Source organism: Pinus tabuliformis, chromosome X (assembly GCF_031772625.1).
Source record: "Pinus tabuliformis cultivar Carrire ecotype Pingquan chromosome X, CPIR1, whole genome shotgun sequence".
NCBI classification, from domain to species: domain Eukaryota; kingdom Viridiplantae; phylum Streptophyta; class Pinopsida; order Pinales; family Pinaceae; genus Pinus; species Pinus tabuliformis.
This window is the reverse complement of record NC_142308.1, coordinates 384,906,283-384,923,356: the sequence shown is the minus strand read 5'-3', so window position 1 is coordinate 384,923,356 and position 17,074 is coordinate 384,906,283. Positions and strand designations below refer to the sequence as shown.

Sequence of the window (17,074 nt, the reverse complement as noted above, 5' to 3'; positions counted from 1 at the left end):
AGAAATCAAGTAGAAATAAGCTCTAATTTGGACAAGAATATTTTCTACATATTAGTACAAAATGAAGTGAGTCTGAGTAGCCTTCATCACTAAGAAGAGAAGGAGATGACCAAACTCTTCCTTATTAAGATCTAGGTCAAGAAGACCAAGATAGATGACCTATTTGACTCAGGTTCACATGCTAATCTCATAGTAGTAGATTTGGTCAACAAACTTGAATTAGAGGTTCAAGATTATCCTAGGCCATATCCATTGGGATGGGTAAATAAGGATGTAGAGATCAAGGTAACAAAACAACATATAATCAAATTTGCTACAAGTGTTGATTATATTGATGATGTAGAATTAGATGTAATAACACTTGATGCATGTGAAATCATATTTGAAAGTCCCTGCATGTATATGAGGGATGCAATCTCGTGTAGACAACCAACTAATATGTAACAATCCCTCCCATCCCCTTGACTTATCTTGGTTGTGGGAGGTGTTACCACTTCATTTTGACCCAACTTCCAAGGTTTATTATGAAGATGAGGTTACACAACTTCATTTTCTCAAAATCTGTAAAATTAAATTCTGATAACACCATCGAGCTCAACTTATTGAAAGCTTTTCGACGATATAAATTTATCTCAATAAAATTTGTAGATTGAAAATATTGCTCAAAAATTTTGCCAATAAAAAAACCCACATTAATTTATGGATATCCATGTGAACCCACGTGGCCTTGGCTAGGCCCATGTGGCACCATTCCCACGCATCCACCAACCACATGCTTTGTGCACATCATGTTGGATATAAAACCACCCCATCCAATGCATTCTTCAATCAAGATTGATATTCTTGATTGTAAATGTAGATTTAAAATATAAAAAATTATACATATAAACTCAGTAAAATATACCTACATACATAATTTGTTCAACATCGAGATGTAAACATTATTGAAATGTATATACATGAAGTATAATTGGGATACTAGATTAGGATTTGATATGCAAAAGTGTTATAATCCTTTACATTAAGAATTTTATTCTCTTTTTGCATAGTAAAATAAATTATTGCATCACAATTTTCTTCTCTTTTTGTTTATGCATCTTCCAATTAAATTAAAATATAAAAACATTATTGATACTCGGGAGTCAAGTTTAATACGATGCAATAATATAAAACATTATCTTAACATCTACATGCCAACTCCAAATCATGTTGTCCCACTCAAATGTCCAAAAGTGTGGGTGATTGAGACAAGATGACCACATAATAAATTATTATTATCTAAATCATGGTGTATCGATAAGTTAGAAGGTTAGTTCTTTTGTGTACATTAGATAATTGATATGGCTGAGTCGGAGAGATATTATTAGTTCTTGCCTGGGACTATTAGCGATTGCTCGATCGTTGCCCGACCATTAGTTTAAACTTTGACCGATTTTTTTCAGTGTTTTTGCATTTTAACCTAAGTTTAATGCTCCCAATTTCATTCAAAAAAAATTTATGCAAAGTTTTTGGTTCGGAAAACAATTGAGCTCTTATTACAGCCTTCACGTTTCCCGATGCAAAAAGATTGAGGCAATCTCATCTTATCCAAAGTAGGTTGTGGAGGCAAAGTTTGCAATATCATCTTATCCAAAGTAGGCTGGTGCGCACAACTTAATTTATCCTAAGTTCTTTCTGGGGCCTGTTCCACGTTAAGCCAGCACCTAATTTAGACATTTGTTCATAGAGGTATTTGCATGTTGACCACCTATTAGAGCCCGTGTTTACCACCCAAGCTTACACAACGTATGGAACCCTGTCAAAGCTTATATGACAAGCAGAAAACCCTGCGAGGAGCCTTTCACCTCTGTGTACTCGTTCCTAACTCTAGTGAGTTCTTTTGATCTACACCGAAGCCATAGCCTGCATTGTTTCATCGTGATGTCTCTGTCGTCTATAAACTCAAATATTGTGTTGCTAGATCGCAGTGCCGAGTACTTGTAGGGACTTGCTGATTACAATAACATAGAGTTCTAAACATGTATTTGGAAATTATGTGACTCATCAATGGGTATTAATAATTGTCATTTTTCTGGCTTACCTTGAGGTTGAATCTCAAGTGAATCTGAAATATCATCTGCGCCAGCATCACTAGAGCATGTGGAAATTCTTAGGGCTTGTCGATATTCCTTGCCCCTGGAAGTCACGGTGGCAGCTCATCGATCTACTGCGGATGAATTTGGACCCGAGCAAAGGGATGTTGGTCGAACTTGAACTGGCTTTGGATATGCATTATTTGGAACGTAAGTAGGCTCTGGAACGGGCCCCTCAGGTATTTATACAACCATACACCTAGCGAAAGAAAGCATGTTTATCATTTTTCCACCACACATTTTCTGCATTGACGTTTACGGAAACCCTCATTTATTCAACCTTGGATATCAAACCCTGTCATGCGCTAGAAACCCTAAATTGTTTTATCGTTTTTCCTCAATTTTTCACCCTTTTCGGATCTGAGAGCCTTTAAATTGTGCCCAGATGATGTTTCCTCCAATATCCTCATCCTCTTGCCCTCATTCTGAAGGGAAAAGATTGTGTTGTATACACTCAACTGAAATAATGACAAATTATACAAACAGAGATTCAAATTTAAGAGTATTTCAGCCCATACCTTCAATCATGATAAATAGGTTGCCAGGTCGAATCCCTATTGCAATATTTCATTGCGTTATGGGAGTTTTCAGGAGCATTAGCATTATTTATTCCTCTTCATGGTCTCGTGCTCTGCTACAATACCATAAAAGGATCGTTTGAGCTTTCTTTGTATGTCTGGAGGATTTTCCTTGGCTTACCGGACCAATGAATGTTACCTCCTTTCATATCACCACCATAAAACTGTAATCGATGCTGCTTGCTCCAATACGAGTAAATGCAGAAAACAAAAGTTGTGCACTCGTGAGTACATACAGCTAAAGCTATGAACGCACACAACGTGCATTGGTGGTGTTTATGGACAACAAAAGATTGGCAGATACGGAAATCGTTTTCATAAAATTGATACCAACAGTCTCACGTTGGAGCAGAAGGTCGAAGATCCAAAAGGGGTAGCCACTTGGCTATTGCATGCAAAACCCACTTGGTGAAGACATACAGCTAAAGCTGTGAATGCACACAACAAAATTTGTGCATTGGTGGTGTTTGTGGACAACAAAAGATTGGAGGATAAGGAAATCGATTTCATAAAATTGATACCAACAGTCTCATGTTAGAGCAGAAGACCGAAGATCCAGAAGGGGCAGCCACTTGGCTACTGCATGCAAGATCCACTTGGTTTGGTTTTGTTTTGGTTTAATTTAACTTTACTTATTCCTTAATTACATATTTTTTTTTTAATTAAAGTTTTTTGGCACCTGGCATTTGTAATGCGACATGTCAGATTAGCCCTTCTTAAAAGATTACATTGGTAAGCCCTTCTTAAAAGATTACATGTCGCAAATCTCATAGGAATCTCATCTCACAAAAAAATATTGCATTGAAATATTACATGGGCACTTTTCAAATTACTTTTGAGTCCTTTTTGAAAATAATACTATGCAAAATCACATGTGCATTTAATATAAGGCAACATGAAATGATTCGTTCAAACCTTCAACCCTTCTGCTTTGTGCACATTTACTTTTCGTCCTTCATGCACACTTTCTTGACTTTTCAGATAGAATGGTGGCTGCGGTATTTTACGAAGGAACTTTGATATTTCGGAAATTTGGTACCTTAACACACTGTGCGTTGAAGAAACTAACCCGTTCTTTTGCAGTGTCGTTGAGCGTTAGTAATGCTAACGCTTTCTCTAAAACTTTCAGCTGTTTTAATACGTTATCTTTAAACGCTTTCTCTTAATTTTTCAGTTGTTTTAATACGCTATCTTTAATGGTGTACAGTGCATTAATAAGTAAAAATTTCTGGAAAAAAACTTGATTTGTCAAGCAAACTGCAGATAGTTGTCCCAATTTGGTTCGATTTCCTTGTCCCCCGCATGCTTACCAACAAGTTCCCCGCATGCTTACCTCCTTTCATATCACCACCATAAAACTGTAATCGATGTTGCTTGCTCCAATACGAGTAAATGCAGAAAACAAAAGCTATGCACTCGTGAGTACATACAGCTAAAGCTGTGAACGCACACAACGTGCATTGGTGGTGTTTATGGACAACAAAAGATTGGCAGATAGGGAAATCGATTTCATAAAATTGATACCAACAGTCTCATGTTGGAGCAGAAGGCCGAAGATCCACAAGGGGTAGCCACTTGGCTACTGCATGCAAAACCCACTTGGTGAATACATACAGCTAAAGCTGTGAATGCACACAACAAAATTTGTGCATTGGTGGTGTTTATGGACAACAAAAGATTGGCGGATAGGGAAATCGATTTCATAAAATTGATACCAACAGTCTCATGTTAGAGCAGAAGACCGAAGATCCAGAAGGGGCAGCCACTTGGCTACTGCATGCAAGGTCCACTTGGTTTGGTTTTGTTTTGGTTTAATTTAACTTTTTACCCAGATTGGTGCTCTGAATGCTGCCTCTCAAGATGCCTACAAGTTGGTTTTGCAAGGTGAGGAAGAGTTGGACATAATTTTTTTACATGAGTTTTGTATTGTGTTGTATTATTGATCAGAAAAATTTTGGTTTTTGCAGAAGAAGCTAACAAGGCTTCATTCGAGAACATGGTATGAGCTTTAGTTTTGTGCTCGTAGTTTCTGTATTTTGTGTGTTCTTCCCAATAAAATCTCAGACAGGTTTGATTTCTGTAGTTTCTGTATCTTGTGTTGTGTTCTACCCAACAAAATCTCATAGACAGGTTTGATTTCTGTGGTTTTTAGGTTCAGAACATGGGCAAGCAATCTCTGTAGTGGGGTAAGTTATGCTGTATGAAACATTTTGGATGCAATTTGTTAGTTTGTGGTTCCAATGATTTTCTGGGCTTTTGATAGTTTAAAAAAAAAATATGGTAATGTATTTTTCTTATTTTTAAAACTCAAAGTGAATAAATATGGTAAGATTGTTTGTGTAAGTTTCAATCGCCCATGAAAATTACAGAGGAAGAATGCCTACTCTGCATCGGAATCTGGGAAAGGCGCCAACGTTGTGTTGACTATATCGTGGACAATCCCACCAGACCCTCCAAACGAATCAGACATTGGAATGCATTTTTCGTTAGAACCCCATTCTAAATTGTTGGGGCCCAGATTTAAATCCCAACTTTTAAACGTGGAGGTTTTACCAATATAAGTTAAATAAATAAAAGAAATTAAGGGGTAGCCACGTTGGGTTCCATGCAACCCCCACACGCCCCTCCACACTAAACATTTGTGGCTTTGAACTCTTTGTGCCAAACATTTAACGCATTTGGAGATCAATATGGTAAGGGTTACAAGCGCTCCATTACCGAAACATACAGTGCAAATGAAGTGCGGAAGGCAGGGTTGGATTGAGTGGTTAACCACGTTGGGTTGCATGCAACCCCCACACGCCCCTCCACACTAAACATTTGTGGCTTTGAATTCTTTGTGCCAGACATATAACGCATTTGGAGATCAATATGGTAAGAGTCACAAGCGCTCCATTATCGAAACATACAGTGCAAATGAAGTGCGGAAGGCGGGGTTGGATCGATTGGTTACCGGAAAGGAACCCTAGGGCAAATCTAACTGCGTTTCTTGGGTAACAAGTCGACGCTGACAGTGTAGAAGAGATTGCATATGAAATTATTTTTCCTTTTAAAGCGGATGGCATTCTAAGAATAATGGTAGCCCATAACTACATACTGTAGATTAACGAATACAACTGGGCGTATGGGCAATTACACGAGTTTCTCAACTCAATCCTAGCAGGGACTACCGCCACGACAGTGGCTCCCTTGTTAGATTAGATGATTGATATGGATAAATTTATTAAATTGTTTGTTTTTGAGGTTAGGGGATTTGAGTTTTAAAATGATTTTAATTATTTTAAAAATATAGTATAATTTTAAATAAATTTTTTAAATTAGAAATTTTATAAAATGTGAAAATAATATTATTAAAAAAATTAATTATTTAAGACTAACAATAGAGGTTTTTGGTTGAGAGGTATGAGGTCAATTATAATTACCTTGTTAGGCAGTTTAGGATTTGATAGATTAGAAATTATTTGAGTCACAACATTGAAAATTTTTACTAACTACTTAATTTTAGTTTTTTTTTTTAATTTTAGGATTATGTTGAGCGGTAGGAACAATTAAAGGAGAGCGAGGAGCCTACACTCTGAGGTGAGGGAAATATTATGTTTCAAATACATAACATAGTGTAAACTGTCAACTTTTACTTAGTTTATATGTATTCATCTTTTGATTTGTTTCTTCATAGGCTTTCTCATCATTCCATATTATGAACCAAAGAATAATGGAATATAATTTACTTAGTTAGGCCGATAGGCCTTTCTTTGAATTAGTTCAATCGTCTACACTTTTGTTTTCCTTTTAACACCTAGTACACACTTGTATGGTTAAACTTTAGACACGTCATTTTTTTTGCTACACGTATCCACGCACTGCTCGAGTTTTTCTAGTTGCCAACTGCAATATCAATGAATTAGTTATAGTAATAATGAAAGTAAGGCGTTGTAACTGATTTTTTCTCGTTGGTTTTGATGGCAAAGAGCCAAACAAGGGTGTAAACCCAGGGCGTTGCATTTGGTGCAGCAGTGCAAGGTAGAATTCTTAGTGGAGAAGGTGGAGAAGAAACTAAAGGTAAAGTAGGTCCACAGTTTCTGCATTTTATACTGTTAATCTCTGAACGAATTTTTGGTTTTTATCTAGCGATTTGAAATCTTCTTGCCCTTATTTATGTGCAGAAAATACTTTTACTGAATGTGGCTCCTCTAACCTTGGGTATTGGGATTGTTGGTGGAGTGATGACAAAGCTAATTCCAAGGAACACTGTTATTCCTACAAAGAAGTCTCAGGTGTATACAACCTATCAGGACCAACAAACAATCGTGCCAATTCAGGCTGGTCTAAAATCTTTTATATCATTCTTCTAAAAACTGCCTGATGGGTTATTTCAATTTTTACAATAGCACGGGCATAGGGAGGATGATTGACTCAGTCATTTTCCTTTGCAGGTCTTTGAAGGTGAATGAAGTTTAACAAAAGATTGTAGAGAACTTGGGAGATTTGAGCTCTCTGGAATTCCTCCGGCTCCAAGGTTTGTTTCTATTCCTTTGTTCATGTTTCTGTTTTTGGTGAGTCGAGTCTGGTGGACAAGAGAATCAAACCTGTAATATGTTGGCAGGGGAGTTCCTCAAATTGAAGTTACATTTGAAGTGGATGCCAATGGTATCTTGAATGTTAAAGCAGAGGACAAGGGCACCGGAAAATCTGAGAAAATCACCATCACAAATGACAAAGGAAGACTGAGCCAAGAGGAAATTGAAAGAATGGTGAGAGAGGCCGAAGAGTTCGCAGAGGAGGACAAAAAGGTCAAGGAACATATTGATGCCCGTAACGGTTTGGAAACATATGTTTATAACATGAAAAACACAATTAACGACAAGGACAAGCTTGCTGACAAAATCGACTCCGATGATAAGGAGAAAATAGATGCAGCATTGAAGGAGGCCCTCGAATGGCTGGACAAGAACCAGTCAGCCGAGAAGGAAGATTACGAGGAGAAGCTCAAGGAAGTGGAGTATGTTTGCAACCCTCTTGTGACCAAAGTTTATCAACAGTTTATCAACAATTAGGGGGATCCTCCTCTGAAGGAGACAATGATGATGATGATTCCAATGATGAACTTTAAATGGGTATGATTCCAATGACGAACTTTAAATGGGTGTTTTTCTTGTTGGATTTTGGTTTTGAGAAATATAAAACACTGTAGCCTGTAGGATGAAATTTGTGGCTGCGGAAAGCGCAAATAGTGTAGGATGAAATTGCTTCTGCAGAAAACAAATATTATCGATTTATTTTATCTGTTAGGACTAATGTAATAGTTGAACATTCAGACCAGTAAATCACCTATTAAAGGATAAGCAATTTGGCATCAAGATAATGCCAACAATTTCACACCTATTGGTGCTGTGGTGTACTTGGTGGAAAGGAATTCACTTGAGCTCTTCTCTAGAAAGGAACCATTTTGAGCTCTTCTCTATGTGAATACTCATTTTTGGTATAATGATATTTTGTTCAACCTGTTGTTGCAATTTTTCCCATTCGATTGTCTAATTTTATGTTTCTGAATTTCCATTCAAAAGAATGCAACAATCTGTGTTTTTTGTTTTTTGGAAACTATGGAAAGAATGTAGTGGGTTCAATGCAACAATCTGTGTTTTTGACTTTTTGGAGTCTATGGAAAGAATGCAGTGGGTTTAGTGTGAGCTAATTTACATATTATATTTGCTTTCGTTATGGGCTAATTTACATATCATATTTTTATTCGGCCATCATAAGTACATTGCGGGAATTAACAAAGAACAAACCATAGTAGTGTAGTATGTCTCTAAAACCATTTGGCTTCTATAGGTCTCTAAGACCATTTGGCAAGAGTCGAAGACTAATTTTCCCCACAGAAATACTATTCTGCTGGAAGGTATTATGTTGTTCAAGGTGATCAGTCAACAACGAAGGTATTATGTTGTTGTCTGCTGGAAGGTATTATGTTGTTCAAGGTGATCAGTCAACAACGATGAACGATATGATGAATGATGTGTGCTTCAAAATATCCATTAAGATCTCACATTTGGAAACTAATGTACAAATGTGTTCCTTGTGCAATTTAAAAAACCATTACAATTTTTCTAATTTAAAAAACATCCATTAAGCTCTTAGCTCTCACACTTGGAAACCAAAACCAATGTACAAATGCGTTCCTTGTCCAATTTAAAAAACAAAACCAATGTGCAAATGCGTTCCTTGTCCAATTTAAAAAACAACCTATCGTTATGTTTTGCACTTTTTGGGGCAAGGGCAATTGCAAGTAATAATTAGTTAGGCCGGTCTACTTTTTTGTTGTGCTGATTACATCTGTTATTGTCATTGTCTTTGTCATTGTTGTGTCATTGTTGTGCTGGTTACATCTGTAAGTTCATCTTGTACCTAAAACAATCAATTATTATAATATAATGGATTAATTTCATTTAAAATTTACAATTTTATATTTATTATATTTGATGAAAAAAAAACATTTTTATAACTTATAATTATAATGGATTAATTTCAATTAAAATTTACAATTTTATATGTAAATTTTGATTTATTATATTTGATGAAAAAAACATTTTTATAACTTATAATTATAATGGATTAATTTCAATTAAAAATTACAATTTTATATTTATTATATTCGATGAAAAAACACATTTTTAAAAATAAAATTATAGATTAATATATAATTATAAAAATAAATATCATATAATTCAATATAAAAAATTAAATTTCTTAAAAAATATAATATATTTAATTTTTTTTTGTAAGCTTCTGTAGGACCCTCTCATTTTCGAGTTTTTTTACATGTCCGTTATTCATCTCCAGTTCGGTGAGACTTCATTTCCACGGCCATTGCCACTTGAGCTACCCCATGCGGACAAATCAATTTGAAATACACACTATTATATATAATACTAACATAATAATAATATCTAAAAATATATTATAAAAATATAATAACATTATTATATTCCAACATTTAATTTTTTTTTTTTTAATGGATAGTTCAACCTATGATTTTCAATTTAAAATTAAAGATTTTAATTTCATACAATGAAATGCAAATGTTTGAGTTCATGTTTTATTGATGATGATGATGGTTAATGTCCACTGAAACCAAACTTTCCATTACACACCTGGCAAATGCCACTTACAGTAATGAGGATGTTAGACTTTAAGCTTCTCAATATTCTCAACTATCATCTCCCACATTGCTTGGGTGCCACATCTTATGTATAAAGCATGGTCAGCTAATTAATCCTATGTTTTTCATTTGATTTTGTTGTGTTGCTGGCTCTTTTTTTTTTAAAGTAAAATGTTTAGGAAAAGTAAGGTTTCATTTTAGCTTATTTTTTATTTTATTTAACGTCTCTAAAATTAGTTTCTTATTTTTATATAGTTTATTAAAAAAAATTATTTAAATTTAAAAATATATAAATGATTAATATTAATATTTTCTTTTCTTTTATTTATTTATAAATATTAATATAAAAAAAGTAATTTGATATATCAAATTGAATATAAATATTAATATAAAAAAAGTAATTTGATATATCAAATTGAATAGTTAAATATTATAAATTATAAATAAAATCTTCCACTTTTTTTATAACTAGAACTTTTGCGTAAATCACATAAATATTATGGATCACAGAAGCCTCAATTCAACAAAATCTTCAACTAATTAATCCTATGTTTTTCATTTGATTTACGCCGAAGTTATACTTATAAATATTATGGATCACAGAAGCCTCAATTCAACAAAATCTTCCACTGTTTAGCAAGTTCTTTTCCCTGTGCTAAAACTCTATCATGTTGATATTTCCAAGGTTTGGTTTATTATTAAAAAATAATTTTTATTTGGGTGAAAAAAATGTGTTCCTATAATAGTAATTTTTAATTTCAGTGGTTTTGGATCTATTTAAATCAATTAGAATTTTTATTGGGTATATATATATATATATATATATATATATATATATATATATATATATTCTCAAGTAATTTTGATTAGTTGGGATTTAATTTGGGAAATTTATTGATTTGACTTATTTTGAATGATTGATTGGATTTTATTATATAAATAATTGAGAGAAACAAGAATAATAATTTGTATAATTTTGATTAAGGGTTTATTTTATTTTGGGCAATTTATTGATTAGGTTTAGTTTGAATGATTGAATTATTATAACATTTATTATTTTAAACCAAAATATAATTCTTTCAATCTAGCATATCTAACATTTCTATTGGCCTCTCTTTGCACCTTTTTGGGCAATTGCTAATTATCACTTGTTGTAAAATAAACCACTCACAAAATCAATTTTGTAGACACATAAATTTTTAAAATAATATTATTAAAAAAAAATACTAGATTAAAAAATTAATTATATCAAATAAAAAATTTACACTTTAAAATTAATATTTAAATACTAAAACAAAAAGAAATAGATTAAAATGTTATTTTCCGTGAATAATCAATATAATGTTTATTTCGGTAGGAGAGGTGTATTGTTCAAATTCCTTTACATTATATGTTTAGAAGAAATTTATTGATTACATTTATTGTCTCTTATTAAAGTAAGTATTTATATTACATTATAAGTATATTAAGATTTTTAAATATTTAGCAAACACAAATTTTAAAAATATAATTAAAATAATAGATTAATGTGAAATGATATTGCATCACAAAGTTACCAAGTCCCCATTATGTGAAGTGAAGCTTCTAAGTGATATTGCCTTGATACTATGTGAAAGACATTTTACCCATTTTCACATTATGATGAATTTGACGATGGGACAATCAATAGAAATTGTCTTGTAAGTTGTGTGAGTAGTCCATCATACAAGGCTTGGTTAACTAGTTGAAATATCTCCTTGTTAAAATTTTGGGGAAGGAGATTGTGATTTGTGCTCAATCATCTTTAGATGTTATGTAGCACCTCAACATTGTATTCTCTTTATGGAAGATCAACGAAATGTGAGTTGAAGTCAAAAAAAGGAAGGGAAAAATGAGTATCCCACATTATTATTAGACAGTTTGGGGAAAAAATGCAACACAAATATGATCTTTTTTAACCATTAAAATAGTTAAAATGATTTGTGTTAGATGCATACTCAAATTCATTGATTGTTACTATAACTCAAAACTATACCCAACAAGCTTAAATTCTAATAACTTAATAAAAATTGGGTAATCCAAAGACATCTATCTTTATAACATTATCACAATAAACTAAAAATTTCATTAAAAATTGAATCCATATATTTATAACATTATCACAATAAATTAAGAATTTCATTAAAAATTGAATCCAAATGAGACGAGTGTGAAACCTAGCTTTAGCAATTCACATGGCATTGCTCTTTAACTTACCATTCACACCATTGCTCTTTAACCACATTCTTTGTTATTTACATTAGTTAATATCAAATATAAAAAGGAGTAATCTTTAAGTGCGATTTTTTGGAGTTTCTGACAGATTTCTGGCCAAATCTAGTGAAAATTTTGTGGTCAAATATTGCTTTGTGTTGTTTCAACTGGTTTTTTGACTACATATATGGATTCAACACCTTCAAAAATCCCTGAACACTTTGATTGTGAAGAGTTCACCTGTCAAACTTGTGATTTCAATGAATCCCTACCGAATTTTAGACAAATTAGAATAGAAAATAAACCAAAAAACTTTTCAAAAAATCACACTTAAAAACTACTGATTTTGATTCGTCCTGCCTTGGTCACTGGGAACAGAAGGTCGCCGACGTGTACGGTTGCGCAGTTGCTGCTGAGAAATGCGCTGACGTCATTATGCATGCGTGCAAGCAAGTGGACGACAGGTACGGACACGTAACGGATGACAGAATGCTTTTCAATTCGTGAATTTTCTTCATATTTTATATAACGATCTTCGCTTTTAGCAATGTATTTGCAGTGACTTGAGAGCGATTTTTTCAAATTTTTGTGATTTAAAAACAATTGGTGACGTCATGCTTGGATTCAACGGCGATTCCTATTTCCGCCACAGTTTTTTAATTAATGCCCCCTGACATGCGGGGGCATTAGGGAAATATAACGCGAGCTGTTTTTTTTTCTCCTCCAGTTTTTTTTCTCGCGTTATATTTCCCTAATGCCCCCGCATGTCAGGGGGCATTAATTAAAAAACTGTGGCGGAAATAGGAATCGCCTGGATTCAACAGCCTTTGCGGTTCAGGGTTTTTCATGTGCATGTAGTTTCGGCTATCACAGAAGAAGTAATCATTACCTTTGTAAATATGTATTTTAAGATCGTTGATATATAGAGAATGTTTTTTTTATGAATTATATAGGTAGATTTCTGTTAATACTAAAAAGGGGGATTACATTGATATTGATATATCTTGGTATGCTTGTTGAGTATCCAAAAAAACTATCAACAATCTTCTATATAACTTTACACTGCCTTAAAAAAAACTATGATGCCAAGTGCATGATATACTTAATGGTATCCACCAACAAGCACAAAACTGGTAAGCAAGACAACCAAAAAAAATAGCCACGAACATCTATTTAGTACACCATAAGCCAAAAAAGCCAAAAAAAAACATAGAAGCATGATGGACTTATTAATCTAAAATGATCACTGGAGAAAGTGGGGGAGATTATTCATCTAAATTGTTCATTGGTGGAACATTGCTTAAGGGAGGAGCGTTGATAACTATATCATTCTCTTGATGGCCATTTGATTCAGTGTCTAAGTCTAGAACCAAGTAATTTTCTACATCATTTAGTCTGACCATGATATCATCAAGGTCATACCGAATGTCCCTCATGATCTTCTTGATATCTTCTTGTCCAACAAAGAGCTTATAATTGTCAGCATGTTTGTCTTGTATAACAAGGTTTCCATATGCCTATGAGTTGTGATGGAGTGAAGAAAGTGTAGTCGTCTTTTCCTAAACTTGCCAAGATCAGGAACCCATTTCAGAGGGCTACTGCCTGTTAGGGTCCCACCCTAACCCCCTTATTTATGTAGTAGGATCGAGTCATAGTTATAGTTAAGTAAAGAGTCAATAAAGCCCATATTAATAATTGTAAGTGGTTAACTCGCATTTAATGACAGGACCACAATTAGTTGCAAATGGGCCATGGTATGAGATAGATGGTATTAATAAGAACCATGGTATTGCTCCATGGTATTACATGTATGAATCATATATAAAGGATAGAGACTCCCTGCGAGGAGCATCGTGTCTTATTTTGTAATCCAGCTCTGCTCTATTGGAGGTTGCCCCCTTGAAGAGGCGAGTGAACATTACTTTCTGAATAATAAAATACCTACTGTTATTTCTCACTGTTCTATGTTCTGGGTATATTTCTGCGCATATTTGGTATTCTTGTATCATATTGCAGGTTAAGAGCATAACAAGTGGTATGAGAGCGCTTTCCAGGGCTGGTGGGATCTCCATTTTTTAGCAATTTTTTTTGGCTAGAGACATGTTCCGGCGTCTTTAAACCACGGGATATGTCGTTGAACGCATAAACCTGTGGATTTGGGGAGGCATGCACGCAAGAAATACAAGAGGTGGTCACACTTGTTGGACTCCCTTGTAACCCCTGTGGGTACCCCTTCGAGTAGTAGCGCATTAGACAGAACCGCGCACGGACTATCTTCCAAGTACCCTCTGGTATATCGGAAGCCCCCTAGCTCCCTTGAAACCTCGCCATAGATAAAACGTCGGTCATCTGGCTACTACAGTACACTGAGAACAGCACTCGGAGAGATTACTCGCCCGTACGATAGGGTAGTCGGGTTGTACGGCTAAGGGTACGGTTGATCCTCCTTGGTTAGTGCCCTAAAAAATTGGGCCGAGTACTACTATCAGACCCTTATGTATATTGTGATCTGTAGCACCTGACACTCCTCGAGACCATAGTTCCCTTTTCTATCTTTGGAGCACGCATAATCTCTGCCAGATTAGATCTCGCAAGTGGGGTTTGCAGCAGCAGCAGAAATCAGTCCCGCAGCTCAGATCCATCAGATCCGCAGCAACAATCTATTCCACCACTCAGATTTATCCGATCAGCCATTCAGATCTCTCATATCCACCAGAGCCACCATCCAGATTTGAGTAGTTGTGTGGGTTCCTATACCGGGGCGTGATTTTCGCAGGACTTTTGGCAGCATTGACATTTTGGGGATTCGGCTACTGCAGTATTCCTAAGCAAGGAGTAAAACTTCGTTAGGAGTTTTTAGAAAAACAAAACCCCCCCGGGGTGCTTATTGGTGATCTAGCCCATAAAAATCAGGACGATGCGCTGAGCAAGGTGGTACCATTCAATTGTTAGTGCAAAAAAAAATTTGGGCGGTCCCAAATTTCAAGTATATCGGATCGGTGCATGGTAGAAACTAGAGTTCAAGCTATGGCCAATGAGAAGATCGACAAACTTGAACAATCCTTGAAAGACCTCTAAGATCAGCTGACGACACTAACTAACGCACTCTCAAAGGGCAAGGCGGAAGCCCGCGAGGAGGCGTATATTGGCAATGAACACAGTGAGGGTGAGTCTAGCCACTCTCTTCACCTCTAGGGCACCCACCAACAATCCCGTCTGTGACCACCCAAGTTGGATATGCATAAATTTGATGGTTCTCACCCGGCAGCATGGGTAGCACAAATGGAGCAGTATTTCAATCTGAATTACATCTTAGATAATGAGACTCAGCTTATGGTGGGGAGCATGTACTTGGACAATGAAAGATGGCAATGGTGGCAATGGCATCAACGTTGCAATGGAAGGTTCTTGACTTGGGACACCTTCAAAAAAACTCTTATAGAGCGATTTGATCATGACTCTGCTTTTTTGGGTCGTCTCGCTAAGCTCCGACAGACTGGCACAATGGATGAATATATTTCAGCCTTTGAAGCCTTAGCTTTCCGCACTACGGGTCTCCAAGATGCGTTGTACACGGAATTTTTTATCACTGGTCTTAAAGAGGCCATACAAGCACACGTCCAACTGCACCACCCTCCCACATGGTCGGAGGCTTGCAGGGTAGCTCGTAAAGTTGAACGTGTGTTAGCGGCCCAGTCCAATCACCCAAATTTCACCGCCAAGGTTCGCCCTCCACAGGCTCACAGCACTACTCAAACACTTAAGGTTCAAAAGGTGTCACCTGCAGAAATGGCAGAAAGAAGAAAGTAGGATTATGTTCCTACTGTGATGAAAAATACTCCCCAGGTCATAAATGCAAGGAGCCCAAATTTTTTCAAATTGATGCTACTGATTACAACTCATCAGAGGAAGCCCCACCACTTGAGGAACTTGAGGAGGATGAAGAGGACAACCAGAAGGACAATGTCCCTAACGAACTAGTTATTTCGCTGCATGCTTTGGCAGGATTTCTTCACCTTAAACTCTTAAAATCAGAGGTTTTATTAAGCATCGCCCAGTAGTAGTCTTGATTGATAGTGGAAGCACACATAATTTTATCCATCAAAGAGTCGTGGAAGCAATGCATTGTTTTGTACAAGCCGTTTCTAACTTCCAAGTCCAAATTGTGGATGGGGGAACAATGAAATGTGAAGGTCGATGTGAAAATGTCAAACTTCAAATTGGGGAGTATCAGTTGAAGACCCACATGTTTTCCATACACATGGGAGGGTGCGACATTGTCCTCGGTGCTGAATGGCTTCACACACTTGGGCCAATCACAATGGATTTCCAAGAGTTATATATGAGCTTTAAGCAGAACAACTCCACACATACCCTCCGCAGACTCCAGGCGGGAGCTCCCTCTATCATCAGCTCACATAGGATGGAAAAATTGTTAAAAAAGGGCCATCATGGAGTTATAGCTCAATTTAATGCCATCCAGGCCATCGAACCCAATTCGCTTCTGATTCATCCTGAGATGCAACAGATTTTAAATAACCATCTGCCAGTCTTTGACAAGCCTCATGAGCTTCCACCCTCGAGAGGGGAACATGATCATAGCATCACTTTGGTCCCAGGGGCCCAACCACCAAATGTGCACCCATATCGATATCCGTTCACCCAAAAGAATGAAATAGAAAAAATAATCAAGGAACTTTTGGAAGCAGGAGTCATTCGTCCCAGCATTAGTCCTTATTCATCACCGGTGGTCATGGTGCTCAAGAAAGATGGGGAATGGCATATGTGTCCAGACTTCAGGGCCCTCAATAAGTTGACTGTCAAAGATAAATTTCCCATCCCGGTTGTTGATGATTTGCTGGATGAACTAAATGGGGCTCAATTCTTCACTAAGTTGGATCTTCGCTCAAGCTACCACCAAATTCGCATGAAAGAAGTCGACATTCCAAAGACTGCATTCAGAACTCATGAAG

The 17,074-nt window shown here is 35.8% G+C and overlaps 1 pseudogene across 1 annotated transcript; it reads left to right on the top strand.

Annotated features, from left to right (window-relative positions):
• The first annotated feature begins 6,656 nt into the window (after positions 1-6,656).
• On the top strand, positions 6,657-7,820 carry LOC149140149 (luminal-binding protein 2-like; annotated as a pseudogene). Its single transcript, XR_016265064.1, has 4 exons — positions 6,657-6,774; positions 6,874-7,029; positions 7,144-7,226; positions 7,314-7,820. The product of XR_016265064.1 is annotated as a luminal-binding protein 2-like (transcript).
• The last annotated feature ends 9,254 nt before the right edge of the window (positions 7,821-17,074 follow it).